This window comes from Gopherus flavomarginatus, chromosome 3 (assembly GCF_025201925.1).
Source record: "Gopherus flavomarginatus isolate rGopFla2 chromosome 3, rGopFla2.mat.asm, whole genome shotgun sequence".
In the NCBI taxonomy this organism is placed as follows: Eukaryota; Metazoa; Chordata; order Testudines; family Testudinidae; genus Gopherus; species Gopherus flavomarginatus.
Genome location: NC_066619.1, coordinates 57,421,441 through 57,434,323, shown reverse-complemented (window position 1 = coordinate 57,434,323; position 12,883 = coordinate 57,421,441). Strand labels below are relative to the sequence as shown.

General features: G+C 40.3%; 1 long non-coding RNA gene across 2 annotated transcripts in view; it reads left to right on the top strand.

Moving 5' to 3' along the window:
- The first annotated feature begins 8,571 nt into the window (after positions 1-8,571).
- The window catches only part of LOC127047037 (uncharacterized), a 164,094-nt gene continuing 159,782 nt past the window's right edge, over positions 8,572-12,883 (top strand). For both annotated transcript variants that reach the window (XR_007773278.1, XR_007773273.1), the window contains exon 1: positions 8,572-9,338. This is a non-coding gene — a long non-coding RNA (uncharacterized LOC127047037). The remainder of the gene's footprint in view (positions 9,339-12,883) is intronic.

The following is a 12,883-nucleotide window of genomic DNA, read 5'->3' as shown; positions in this document are numbered from 1 at the left end:
GGAGCAGCTCCAGAAGCTCAGAGCATTTGCAAGAGAAAACCTCTTATGGGCATAGCGGACCCAGGCGTATCACAACAATCAAGGAATGCAACTGCACACTTTTGAACTGGGAGATAGTGTCCTGTTACTACTACTCTCTGCAGAGTCCAAACTGCTGGCTAAAATGGAAAAAGCCATTTGAGATGGTTAGGCAGGGGGGGCCGTAGACTATGAGGTGCGGCTGCTGGGAAGACAGAAAGAAATCCGGGCTTATCACGTAAACCTCCTAAAGGAGTGGAAGACCCAGGAGGGCTTACTGATCACCCAGAACCAGAATTTGGCCCACTGGCCAGCAAGCTCATGGTCCCCACACCCATCATGATTGGAGTAGGACTGGACATAGGACAATGGGAGGAGTTGTGGCAGCTAGTCAGGGCCTTTGCTACCATACTGTCACCTCACCTGGGGTGAACTGAACTGGTGAGTCACCACATTGCCATCCTCCCTGGCCAGACTGTCCATGATAACCATCAGCTGTTGCTGAAGATGATGTGGGGGTTGGTCCAGAAGGAGCTCTAGATGGTGCTAGACATGAGGGTCATGGAGGAATCATGAAGCAAATGGAAGAGTCCTATCATACTAGTCCCAAAATCCAATGGGACCATACGATTCTGCATAGACTTCTGGAAGGTCAATGCAATATTCCGGTTCAATGCATACTCGATACCCAGAGTGGATGAACTACTGGAATGGCTGGGTAACGTGGCATTTATCTCAATGTTAGACCTCATGAAGGGGTACTGGCAAATACCCCTGAAGCCCACATCCCATGAGAAGAGGCCCTTCTCTACCCCATTTGGGCTGTGCCACTTCGTCACCAGGCTGTTTGACCTGCATGGGGCCGTGGTCACATTCCAACAACTTATGGACAGACTGTTACAACCCCACCACCCGTACAAAGCAGCCTATATAGATCACATAGTGGTGTACAGCCCCACATGGGAAGGACATCTTCAGCACCTCAAGCCATAAAAAACCAGTAGGTCACACAGCACTCAGAAGGAGCACTGACCCTACTATATCAGCTCCAGGTCAGAATGTGAAGCTGTTATGATGTTGATAAATTATGCATATGAAAGTTACAGTACTGCACTGGTACACAGTGATAGTAGAGTTTCTGACACTGTCTCAGGGGGAGTGCCCTGTAAGCCCCATATTCCTCATTTACATATAATTGTGATATTGCATATAAAGCATGCCATGTGAGGTATTAGGGGAAAGGTTATGATCTGCTGAAACCCATTGTTCCATACAGGGGCAGCTTTAGGCACCAGCGCACCAAGTGCATGCCTGGGGTGGCAAGCCACGGGTTGTGGCCTGCTGGTCACCATGAGGGCAGCAGTCAGGCTGCCTTTGAAGGCATGCCTGCGGGAGGTCCGCCAGTCCTGTGGTTTTGGCGGCAGTTCGGTGGCCGGGACACTGAAGGTGCGGGACCAGTGGACCTCCCACAGGCATGCTGCCGAAAGCAGCCTGCCTGCCATGCTTGGGGCAGCAAAATACATAATGCCTCCTCTGGTGTCATAAACAGATAGTTAAGGGTTAATGTCTCTTTTACCTGTAAAGGGTTAACAAACAGGGAACCAAAAAAACACCTGACCAGAGGACTAATCAGGAAACAAGATACTTTCAAATCTCGGTGGAGGGAAGCCTTTGTTTGTAGTTTTGGGGTTTGCTTTGTTCTCTCTAGGCTCTGAGAGTGACCACACCTACCTACAGGCTCTCTAATCTTCTGTTCCAATTTTGTAAGTACAAAAGTAGAAAAACAATTTAGTCTTTTTAATTGTTTTTCTGTATTTGCAACTGTGTATCGGGCTGGTAGAGTTTTTAGGTGTATTTGGGTGAAAGTATTTTAAATTGCATTTCTGCTGGAGAAAGCTTTCTTTCTATTGTCTATAAGCTGAAAGACCCTGTAATATTTACCATCTAAATTACAAAGATAACTTGTACTTCTTTTCCTCCTTTTTATTAAAAGTTTTGCTTTTTAAGACCTGTTTGATTTTTTCCCCAGTTGAGGCTCAAGGGAATTGAGTCTGTACTCTCCAGGGAATTGGTGGGGAGAAGGGAAGGATAAATTTCCTCTTTGTGTTAGATTCACGGAGCTTGAATCTGTATTGCCCAGGGGTGAGGGGAAGGAGGAGGGGTAAAGGGGGAATCCCTTTGTTTAGATTCACGGAGCTTGAATCTGTCTATCTCTCCTAGTGTACCCAGGGTGGGAAGAGCTGGGAGGAAGAAAGGAGGGGGAAGGGAAATGGTTTATTCCCCTTTGTTGTGAGACTCAGGGAATCTGGGTCTTGGGGTCCCCAGGGAAGGTTTTGGGGGAGACCAGAGTCTATCAGGCGCTCTACCTAAGTCCTGATTGGTGGCAGCATATCAGATCTAAGTTGGTAATTAAGCTTAGGGAAATTCATGCTAGTACCCATATTTTGGACGCTAAGGTTCAGATTTGGGAATTATACTATGACACCTGGTAAAATATAAATATGTGTTTCATTAATACATATAAAATTATCAGAATTGCAGTGTATGGTTTTCACTAAAATATGCCTAGATACTAGCTCTTCAGAAACTATGACAAGGGAAGAGGTAACCAACGCCCGGGTGGGGCTGCTGGGGCAGCATTTTAACATCACTGCCCCTTTTGCCTCCCCTGTCGGTGGCCCTTTGCCATGGCAGAACTTTAACATCATGGCCCCTTTTGCCCCCCTGGGCCGCTGATTGGTGAGGGTAAAAATGGCAGCTGCCCTGGGGCCTGTGATCTAAAAAGTCCGGGGGCACCCAGCCACCGCTGCCACCGTGCCAAAGCCCCGAGCACTTTTTAATCGCCACCAGAGCCCTGGGTGTTGGGGGCCAGACAGCATAGATGGAGGAGGAGGAGACTGGCCCAGGTTTAAGAGTGAAACCTGTGTACTATGGACTGCAATATCCAGTGGGGTGAGAAAAACTGCTTGATCTAGATGTCCAGTCTAATAGGGTTGAGAATTTAGACTGTGTGCTTATTGTACTGTATTTTGGTAACGACTCTGACTTTTTTCCTATCACTTATAATCACTTAAAATCTATCTTTTATAGTCAATAAACTTGTTTTGCTGTTTATCTTTACCAGTGAGTTTGCCTGAAGTGTTTAGTAAATCTGTTCAGGTTTACAAAGGCTGGTGTATATCCACTTTCCATTGATAAAGTGGTGAACCAATTAATAAAGTGGATGGAGAGGCAAATAGGGCCAGTCAAAAATTCTCCTTCAAAATTATTTCTTCTGGGGAAAAAAATGGATTTTTAACTAAACAAAGGTGTTCATGGAAAGTAACTGCTTACAGAGACAGAGAGAAAAACAAAACCTAGGGATGTTCAGATGAAACCACCCATCCTCTAGGGCTGGATTTGAGGAGAAAGGCTGAAGGGATGTCTGACAAAAAAATGGTTTTCAGTTGCTGAAAGCCAGAAAAAATTGGTTTTCAGATTTTCAGGTAAAAGGCAACATTTCATGCTGAAAACGATGAAAATGAACAAACAGAATCATGTTTGTTAAATGTTTCTGGAAAACAAACAAATGAACAAACTGAAACCCTCCATCCAGCTCCAGACCTAACAGTGCCAGGAGGAGGGAAAAGGAGAAGAACAGGAGGGATGAATACCTTTCCCAGACCTGAAGAAGAGCTCTGTGTAGCTGGAAAGCTTGTCTCTCTCACCAACACAAGCTGGGCCAATAAAAGACACCACATCCCTCACCTTGTCTCTCTACTACCTTGGAACCCACTCCTCCAACACTGCAAACAATAATAGTAAGAAGCAATGGTGGATTCAGAATCAGGATTTGTGTATTTTACCCGTGTAAAATTAAGACAAGCTGACTTTGAATTAGGGGCTGTTTATAATCAGGCTAGGGCTAAAGAGGGCTTCGCAGTTTTCTGCTAATGCCACAAACTCGAAGTTTGCTCTCAGTGGCAATGTAGTTTTGTAAAAGGGGAAAGATTGGTACAGTTGGGGAGAAACCAGAGGAGAGCCCTATATTTGACAGGCACCTGTTCCCTGTTGTATAGATAATCTCTATTCATTAATATATTCTGAGTTCCGATCTCTCATGGAATTAGTTTTTCTTTTTTTGATAAAAACAGAGGGAAAGGGGACAGTGGCAGGGCAGAGATGTGGGGGAAGATCTCCCATAACTGTGCATGCTAATAGGAAGCAGAAATAGAGGGCACCTGCTCCTGTGGGTGTCAATTCACCTCTGAACTTCTTGTGGTTAAAGAGCCCCATTCCAGATAAATAATTTGTAAACAGTATGAGCTATAACCTCACATCTAATTTTAAATACAACCCCCTATTATCTTTGATGGGCAGTCCTGTTTATAAACTGAGGGCACAAGAAGGTTCTAAGATACTACATGTGCTATAGAAACCATATCTTTGGAAATTAGACAAACTCTTATTCTGATCCATAGAACAAGTTACTAGTGTTCTGCAGAGAGCTGGCTGATCATGAGACTCAACTCTCCTTCTCCTTTCCATCTGCCAAATGGCGTGAAAAGATGGTGAAAACGACCTTTGATACTTTCCTAATGTGACTTCCTCCTGTAAGAAATTGTAGTTGCTCCAGTCATGAAGGGGTGTGGGGGAGTGATCTGAACAATTGAATTTAGGAAAGGAGTTGGTCCACAAAACAATGTCTCCTATAAAATGAGGTCCATACAGAAAAAAAATCAGGAAATCCTGGGTTAAACAGACAAACAGGTTATTTAATTAAGCCTAAGTATGTTGCATTAATCTATTTCATATATTTTCTTATTATTTACTGTTTGATCCTAGTTACCAAAATATCTGTGCACAAACAATCTCCTCCTTTAAGATCACTATCTTCCCCTTGTTTGAGTTTTTCAATGATGTCGCAACACTGAGGACTCAATTCTGATTTCTGATCAGCACATGCATAGCACCACAAGCGGGAGCACCACTTGTTTGGGATTATTTTAGCAGTGTTTTAGCAGTAGCATCCACTCAGAACCATAGCTGTGCCAGGAAACTTCTATCTGCTAAAAGGCATATATGATTGTCTAATACACTTGTGATAGAAGATTTTGAAAAGGGATTGTGGTTTGGTTAAATTTGGGAACTTTATACACTGGGTGGTTTGCATGCTTTTGCCTGAAACTAGTGTATCTAGAGCAAATGTAATCATTCCGCTGCTTAAATAAACAAGATACATGAGTCTGCTCAGCTGTATAGATTTTATACAATAGCCCCAGTGAATTTTTACACGGTTATGGGCTAAACCAGTGACTAAGATACAAAATACAGCATTCAAGGATATCCAGTGGCTTGTTTCACTGTTAGGTGGGCTTTGATTCCACAAACAAAACGATCCCATTGGACTCAGACGTAGTTTCCTAAAAGCAATGATAAAGGAAAAAATCAATAGAAGCTATTAGGACATTAGAAATAGCCATCTCTGTATGTAACTATTCCAGACCACATGAGAATGTATGAGAAAACACAAACGAATGGAAATCTCTTGTAAGTGAAGAGATATTGCAGTATTTCATGGCATGGGACACCTACTTCTCTCTGAAATTAAAGTTTTTCCACTAGGGAATATCACAGCTGAGCAACCAGTTTCAGATCAGTTCAGTCCTATCATTCCCTTTGATCCACTGTTGAAGAAGACTAGAGAGAACTTTGCTAAATACAACTCCATAGATATAAACTATCCTGCAAGCGCATGGAAACTTCCCACTTTAAAGTGGGTTAGAGATTTACTTTTTGCCTCTGAACTTTCTCCAGAAAATGAATATCAAGGCAGGGATAATGCTGGTGGTGATGGTAGTGCTTTAGCAATTCCTTCAGTGTTAGCCCATGAACTCTTCAAATGCATTTCATTCTTTCATGCGGAATGTCCCCTTTCTTTCATCTCACGTACTGGCACCAAAATAGCGGGATCTTTTATGGAAGGGAAAAGCGAGAGGGGATCTTAATGCTCAGAAATCGGCTTCAAACACTTGATGTGTGTGTCAGTAATACTATCCACTGCTAGGAAAGTAACCAGACACATGGCATGAAGTTTTAGAGAAGGGGATGCTTATGTCATGGGATAAATATTCTTGAAACCCTTCAGCTGACTAGCGCTCCTGCAATCTCTGTACAGAGTGTAAGTAATTTTGGAAAGGAAGAAAATTGCAAATAGTTCAATCCTAAATTCATTTTACTGAAGCTGTTGGTTAAAATATGTGGATTTCCCCGGGATAACCTGACAGGTGTTTCTCTAATAAAAAAAACATGGATGATGGACTCTGTCCTTAGACTGATTTAGTGGGCGATGACTATTAAAATCTTTAATTCTTGATCACAGATTATTATTAGGCTTTAACCTCCCACTATTTGCATGTTTTAAAGAATCTCTGATCTATCCGCATGCTCTCATTTAGTGCACGTAAGAGATTCTTGTGCCAGTGGTTCTTACCAATCCTAATGCCATTTGCCTTTAAATGAGAAAGAAAAAGCTGTTCAGAAAATTCTCTACCGAGCTAGAAAAATAAAGATTCAAAACCCACACTGTTCACTGCTGGCGTGCACGTCCCAACAAGTCTCGAATTGTTACATCTGTGGGGCAAAACCAGTTCTCTCTGGTAGTTCCAGACTTCATTAAGGTGGGAAAGATACCTAACTATATGGACCTTTCCCCACATTAGTGGTGAACATCCAGCATATGGGCAGTGTTAATATATTTTGTCTCCTTGTTTTAAGGAAGGGTGGGGTTTTTTGTTTGCTTGTTTTGTTTTATTTGTTTTTTGCCAGATTTCCTTATTTAAGAGCAAAAAACAGTTCTTGCCTGTCATAGCATAGAAAATGTATCAGACCAGTGTGGCTACTGTGCTTACTTTTTTAAAAAGTGTATCTTGGCTCACACAGTAACTACTTGGGTATTTCGATCAGTCTCTTCGTTACACTGTATATTAATAATAGTCCTTAATCTCTAACCTGGACCAAAACGACCCTGCCTCTGTTTAACTATTGAACCTGGAGGGCAATTTTCTGCCATGACTGGTATAAACTCTTTCTGGGTTAAACAGAAGATAAAAATCAATAAAATAACGAGAAACTCTTCTTTTCTCCTAGCTGAGAGATTTTAAGGTTTCTAGCGATGGCTTCCCTTTCCCTCCCCTCATTCTCTCTTCATCGTTTTCTTTATTAACCCATGCCATTATCTCAACATTTTTACTTGGTTAATTGCAGTAAGACCGCTTTGCGTGTGGTGTTTATACGCTGAAATTGACTAAATGTCTTCGTTTCTCTCATTTTCCCCATACATTTCCTACTTTTATTCGAAATCAGTAGTCACTTTTGTGTCAAGTATTTCTGTTGTCTCAATATTTTTTCCAGGCAGCAAAGCTAACCGAATTTTGGGACTTTTGTCCCATCTTCTTCATACAGTACTTTTGTTTCACTTTTTAAGTGTGTTGCCCTTTTTAGTTTCTGAAATGTGTTCCGCCCTCCGAAGCGATCTGACACCGTCAGTCCCTATTGGTATGGTTTGCAAGTTTTCCCTGTACCATGTTCTCTTTCTCTACTTAATTAATTTGAGTTCCTGCTCTACTCTTCTTCTGCTTTCCAGAGCAGAGTTTTCTAAGTCAAGACATTACAAGACTTTTAAGTAATTCCATATATGGTAGTAAGTGTACATACAGGAGTCCCTCCTCGTGCACCGGCAGAAATCTCTCGTTTTTTTCTGCATTAGGATTAGCTAATAATTTACTAACAGAACGGCTCTTTTATATTCACATTTTAAAACTGATTTTGGTTTGAAGGTTTTTGCAGAGAATGAATATTGAGAAATTGCCCTGTGCTTACTTTTACAATTAACTTTACACAGGGTTTAATTTTCCACTGCACTACGTGGTACTTTATGTTTTCTTTCTTTCTTTCTTTCTTATGAATCTTAAAACTATTGTCTACAGCGGAAAGAAAAGTGCAAAGATCTAGATTGCAAGGTGTGGGATAAAGGCACAAGGGTCATACCCCAAAAGGGCTAATTACAGTAAAGGTAGTTGTAAAGTTTACCTTAACATACTAATTGTGAGTTGTCTTTTTTTCCAGCTGTCATTTCCTGATACATTATTTGCTATGAAATGTAACTAAACTAAACTAAACTAAACTAAACTAAACAAGAATGCTGCATTGACATCTTCAAAAAGCCTCAACCATGAGTTTGTTCTAATTGCCTTTTTAGAATGATTTTAACTGATTCTCTCCCATTTTCAAAGTTTCATTCTGGTTGTTACTGGGCTCAACGAAAGTAAAGAATTAAATACGTGGTTATATTTAACACACGAGGTGTTTCATGTTGCAGACACACTGCACTGTATGCTCAAGTCTAAAATATGGTACAAAATGATTGCATCCATCAACTTTTTTCGAATTAAAGGTACCTCGAAGCCACTTGTAATGCTTTGTAACTATCTGGTGGTTAAAATAATTCCCACTTCAAATATTTTTCTAGCTTTTTAATAACCCGAATAGTTTCAATTTGGGGGAGGAAGGGAAGAGGGAATGGGGGTATATTAGATAGTCACTTTTGTTATTTACACAAGTAATATTTTTCCTGCATTTTACTTGTTTATTCAAGTATGCTCTTTGCAATAAAGTCCTGACAGCTAATCTCTATTTGCTGACTGACATTTTTGTTTGTTTGTTTCCACTACGGTGATATTTGAGGAGGTAGCTTCTGATGCTGCAGCATGACCCTGGGTTATGTTAACAGTGACCACAAATGTCTTGAGCATTTCCTCCAAATGTTCCAAATCCTCCCTGCTCCCTCTACCCCCAAAAAAGTCAGTCAGTCAGAAATGTTGACTGTTGTTATTTTTTTTAAACTGACAGTGCAGCTAGATTAAGCCATTTGCGCTAAATCACATCTTCCACGCTGGTGTTTTGCACAGTTTATTTTTCCCAACTGAAGAATCTCACAGACTCTTCTACCCCAAGTAAACTGTTGGAGGGGAAGGGGAAGATGCCGTGAGGAAATATGTTGTCTATGCTCCTGCGATAGTTCATCCGAACTGAATGTCCTTGATTCGCCACTAGAGGTCACTGGCCCATCGCAGTCTTTGCTTCACCTAGTTCCACCTCCATTTCCTCTTACTCAAATTAGCACTGCGTTAATTAACACTGTCGTCCATCAACGGGCGTTTCTCTGTACAGTACAGGAGCAGAGCTTATATAGGCAAATCTAACCAAATATTAAAAGCACCTACCAAAACTCTTCATCATGTACAAAATGGGAAGCGCACGTCTGAGTGACCGGGGGCAAGGTATAGTGCCATCACTCTTTAACTTTTGTCTTGTTTGCTTGCTAAGTTGCTGTGAAATCTCTTCTCCCTGTGCAGAATCACTGGCGTTTTCACTCCCCTCCTCTGGCTCTTTGAGGCTGCTGGCCAGCACACAAATGCAATGGTGCTCCTAGCCTCAGTTAAGAAAAGGTGTTAGGAATTTGCCCGTCTAGGTGCAAAAGAAAACATAAATCAACGTAAAGGGGGAATATTTATTAGAGAATGAAATGATGAAAGGTTTTAATGTTGGCTTTCCATTCGATGGGTGAAATCAATGCAACAAACGGCCGGGGATTTACGTCACTAAAACGAACAGATTTCTAAATCCTACTGTAAAATAATTCAAAGGGGCCAGACAAAAATGTGTGCTAACACTTATTGGAGCAATAGGTGTATACTTGTATTTTATTTGTATTTTCTGTCTCGTGCCTGTTTCTGAATCCCCGAAAGGTCTTTAAATATCTGTATTTCGTTTGATACCTATGTTTCCAAAAGCAGTTAAGGAGAATGTCCAAAAGCATTTTCCACGTTTATTTGAAACAAGACCAACTGCTGGTCTCCGGGGAGACGTATGGGAGGGAGGTCGGGAGGTAAACTGAGTCATAGATTGGAATAAAAATTCCAGTGATCTAGCTTGCTTGATACAGACAAGTTTATTTAACACTTATTATTGAGTTAGATTACCTCTCTAGGGACAATAAATATTTCCGAAAGAAATAAATTTCAGCAATAATAAAGTGGAGTAAATTCACAGATTACATATGAAGTATAAATTTGGGCCATTACATTTTTCTTGGAGAATATACAGTAATCCTCTTGGATTGAGTATGACATGACCTTGAAATGTTCCACTTCTTACTGCTTGATATTTTAAAAAAAATAGACTTTTTTTAAAGGGACCTATGTCGTTTGTATTTAACAAATGTATTTAATTTACCATATTTATTTTCCGTGTTACGAAAATTGTTTAACAAAATGCTAGGCACATGCATTGTTTTTCTTTAGCTTTGTATTCCTCTCCTAACAGACAGGGATAAATCTGGCTTTCCCTGCATTTTAGTTTTTGAATAAAAGTGTTGATTACTTGGATCTGTTTCCTTTTGTCCCTGGTTTATCTGGTGGGAAGCATTTACTGGAGATTAAGTGGGAAGTTGTCATAGGGTTAGGGTCCCTGTTTTAACGGATGAATGTTTAGCTCTGTCTCAAAGAAGGAGAGTGACTTAGAGGGGGCAAACACTGATCTCCGGGTCCCAGGGACCTTTATAAAGGGGAAGAGGCACTCAGATGTGAAAATCAAAAAGCAGCATAGCCCAGAGTAAAAAATGCACATTTTTGTTTTCTGACTGTGATCCTTGATTCTTCAATGGCACTTTGTGGTGAAGTTTTCTAAGTGAAACCTAAATCTGCCACATCGGCATCTAGCCATAAATACATACACAGAGAGAGTTTTTAAATGTCTATATGCTATATACGGTATATGTATGTATCCGTATATAACTTATACAAATATATACTGCACACGGCATGCACGCACGCAACTTGTTTAAATGGTTCATTCTTTTTCTGAAGATCTCTCCCGCAGTACTAGCAAATTAAAATCTGATCCAGGTACATTATTGCTTTGTTGCACAGGTGTCTGTTGTGAATAGTATTATGTCATGGATTTGACCTAGAGAGGCTCTTAACCAGACGGAATTCAAGAGAATTCTCCCTCGCCCCCCTTCTACTCTATCCCTCTATTATGGGAATGTACCTGATTTCCAGCAGGTATCTTTTGTTGGAAAACGATTAAGTGCAGAGTTGCTTGGGAACGTCTGTACTAGAGAAAGGGCCCTTTCTTGGACTAGACGGAGGACAGCCCCTATTTCTTCACTTCTGATGCAGCTCATCTCAAGAGAAGATCCAGGTGCACGAAAGAATGGGCTCCCCTGGCAGTTCTTGCAAGACACGTGCCCAGAGTGCTTGCTCATTCCAGCTTTGCACGTTTAAATAAAATGCTAGACGCTCAGCATATATATATATATGACCAGCAAATATATATATAAACGTGGGTTGTGGTGTAGATCCCCCAGGTTGCTGAGCACTTCCTGCTAGACTCTAGCCGCCCTCAGTGTTAAGTTCAATGGATCTTAAGGCACTAAGCACATTAGAGATCAATCATTTATTCAATATCAGATACCTTTGTGGATGTGCATTTTGCACAAAACCCACGGAAAGGTCTTTGGGAAATAACGCTTGTCATTTCTTTCCCATGGGGGAAAACTCTTCTTCACAGAATATATCTGGAAAGTGCCATCACCAAAAAAATTCCAAAGGAAGTCTATTCCATTTAACTATTCACGTGCATCTAGCAATCACAACGAGATTAAAAAAAGATATTAATTATAAAACTCAGAAACTGGTTTGATTTCTTCTAACATTTCGAATTAGAATGATCAGTATGATACTTTTCTATTTTGCAGTGTAATGTTCACTTTTTAATTTGTTCAAACTCGGTATTTGGTTTATCAGGTCGCCTTTATTTATTTACATAGAAAAACTTAAGATGTCATAAGGCCCTTTCTCATTTTCCATTCTGAATGTTAAAAAGCACACCGTGATAAGCAGGTACACCTCAGGCAGAAATGGACTCAAAACTTTTTTGGGATAAACCAAATACAGTGTAAAGGCGCTTCTTGCGACCATTGATTTCAATAGGAATTTTGCCTTTGACTTCAGTTGGCGCAGGACTGGACCCTCGTGCAAATCTTAAAAAGTCAAACACCTACAACCAAGGAATTTTGAGAAATGAGCATTTTATTAATTACTTAACATATATTTTTATCATGACATGACGTGGCATTAACATTTTATATATTTATCTCCAATATATAAAATGTTAATACCAAGTCATGTCATGATAAATACTCCATACGTGTCCTGATTATAGCTATTGTACAAACAAGGGACTCGATCTTGCATTCCTTACTCGGGAAAAAACGTCAATTGAAGTTAATAGAGTTTTGCGTCAGTAGAAATTGTAGGACGGAGCTTTATTTTTAATTGTGTTTAACTACCATAGGTGAAAACAATATATTTTACATTTCTAACTTATTTTTGGTTAATCGATTTAATCTTATGCAGACCGGAGCAATATAGTGTCATCTTTTTAAACCTGAAGTCTCCGATGACTTCACAGGAGAGTTCTGCTTAAAAATCGATGACATGATATGACCAGTACTTACTAAGGAATGCGATTTTTGCTGTGGTATTTTTGTTGACTACACATCGAGACTGTATTGTCCATAGAGAGCATCGCCAACTGTAAGTACAAATGAAAACGTACTAAGAGCAAAGTAAAGCTTTCAATAGCCAAAGTAATAATAGATAAGCGAGAACACAATTTTAAATCATTTCAGAAATTAAGCAGAACGTTAAAACTGGTTGGCCTGTCTCTATCTCTATCAAAAGAGCTTCAAAGAAAACTCGGTAAATCTCATTTCACTAAGATTCATTATACTTAGTAAAACAGCGAATAATACCATTAA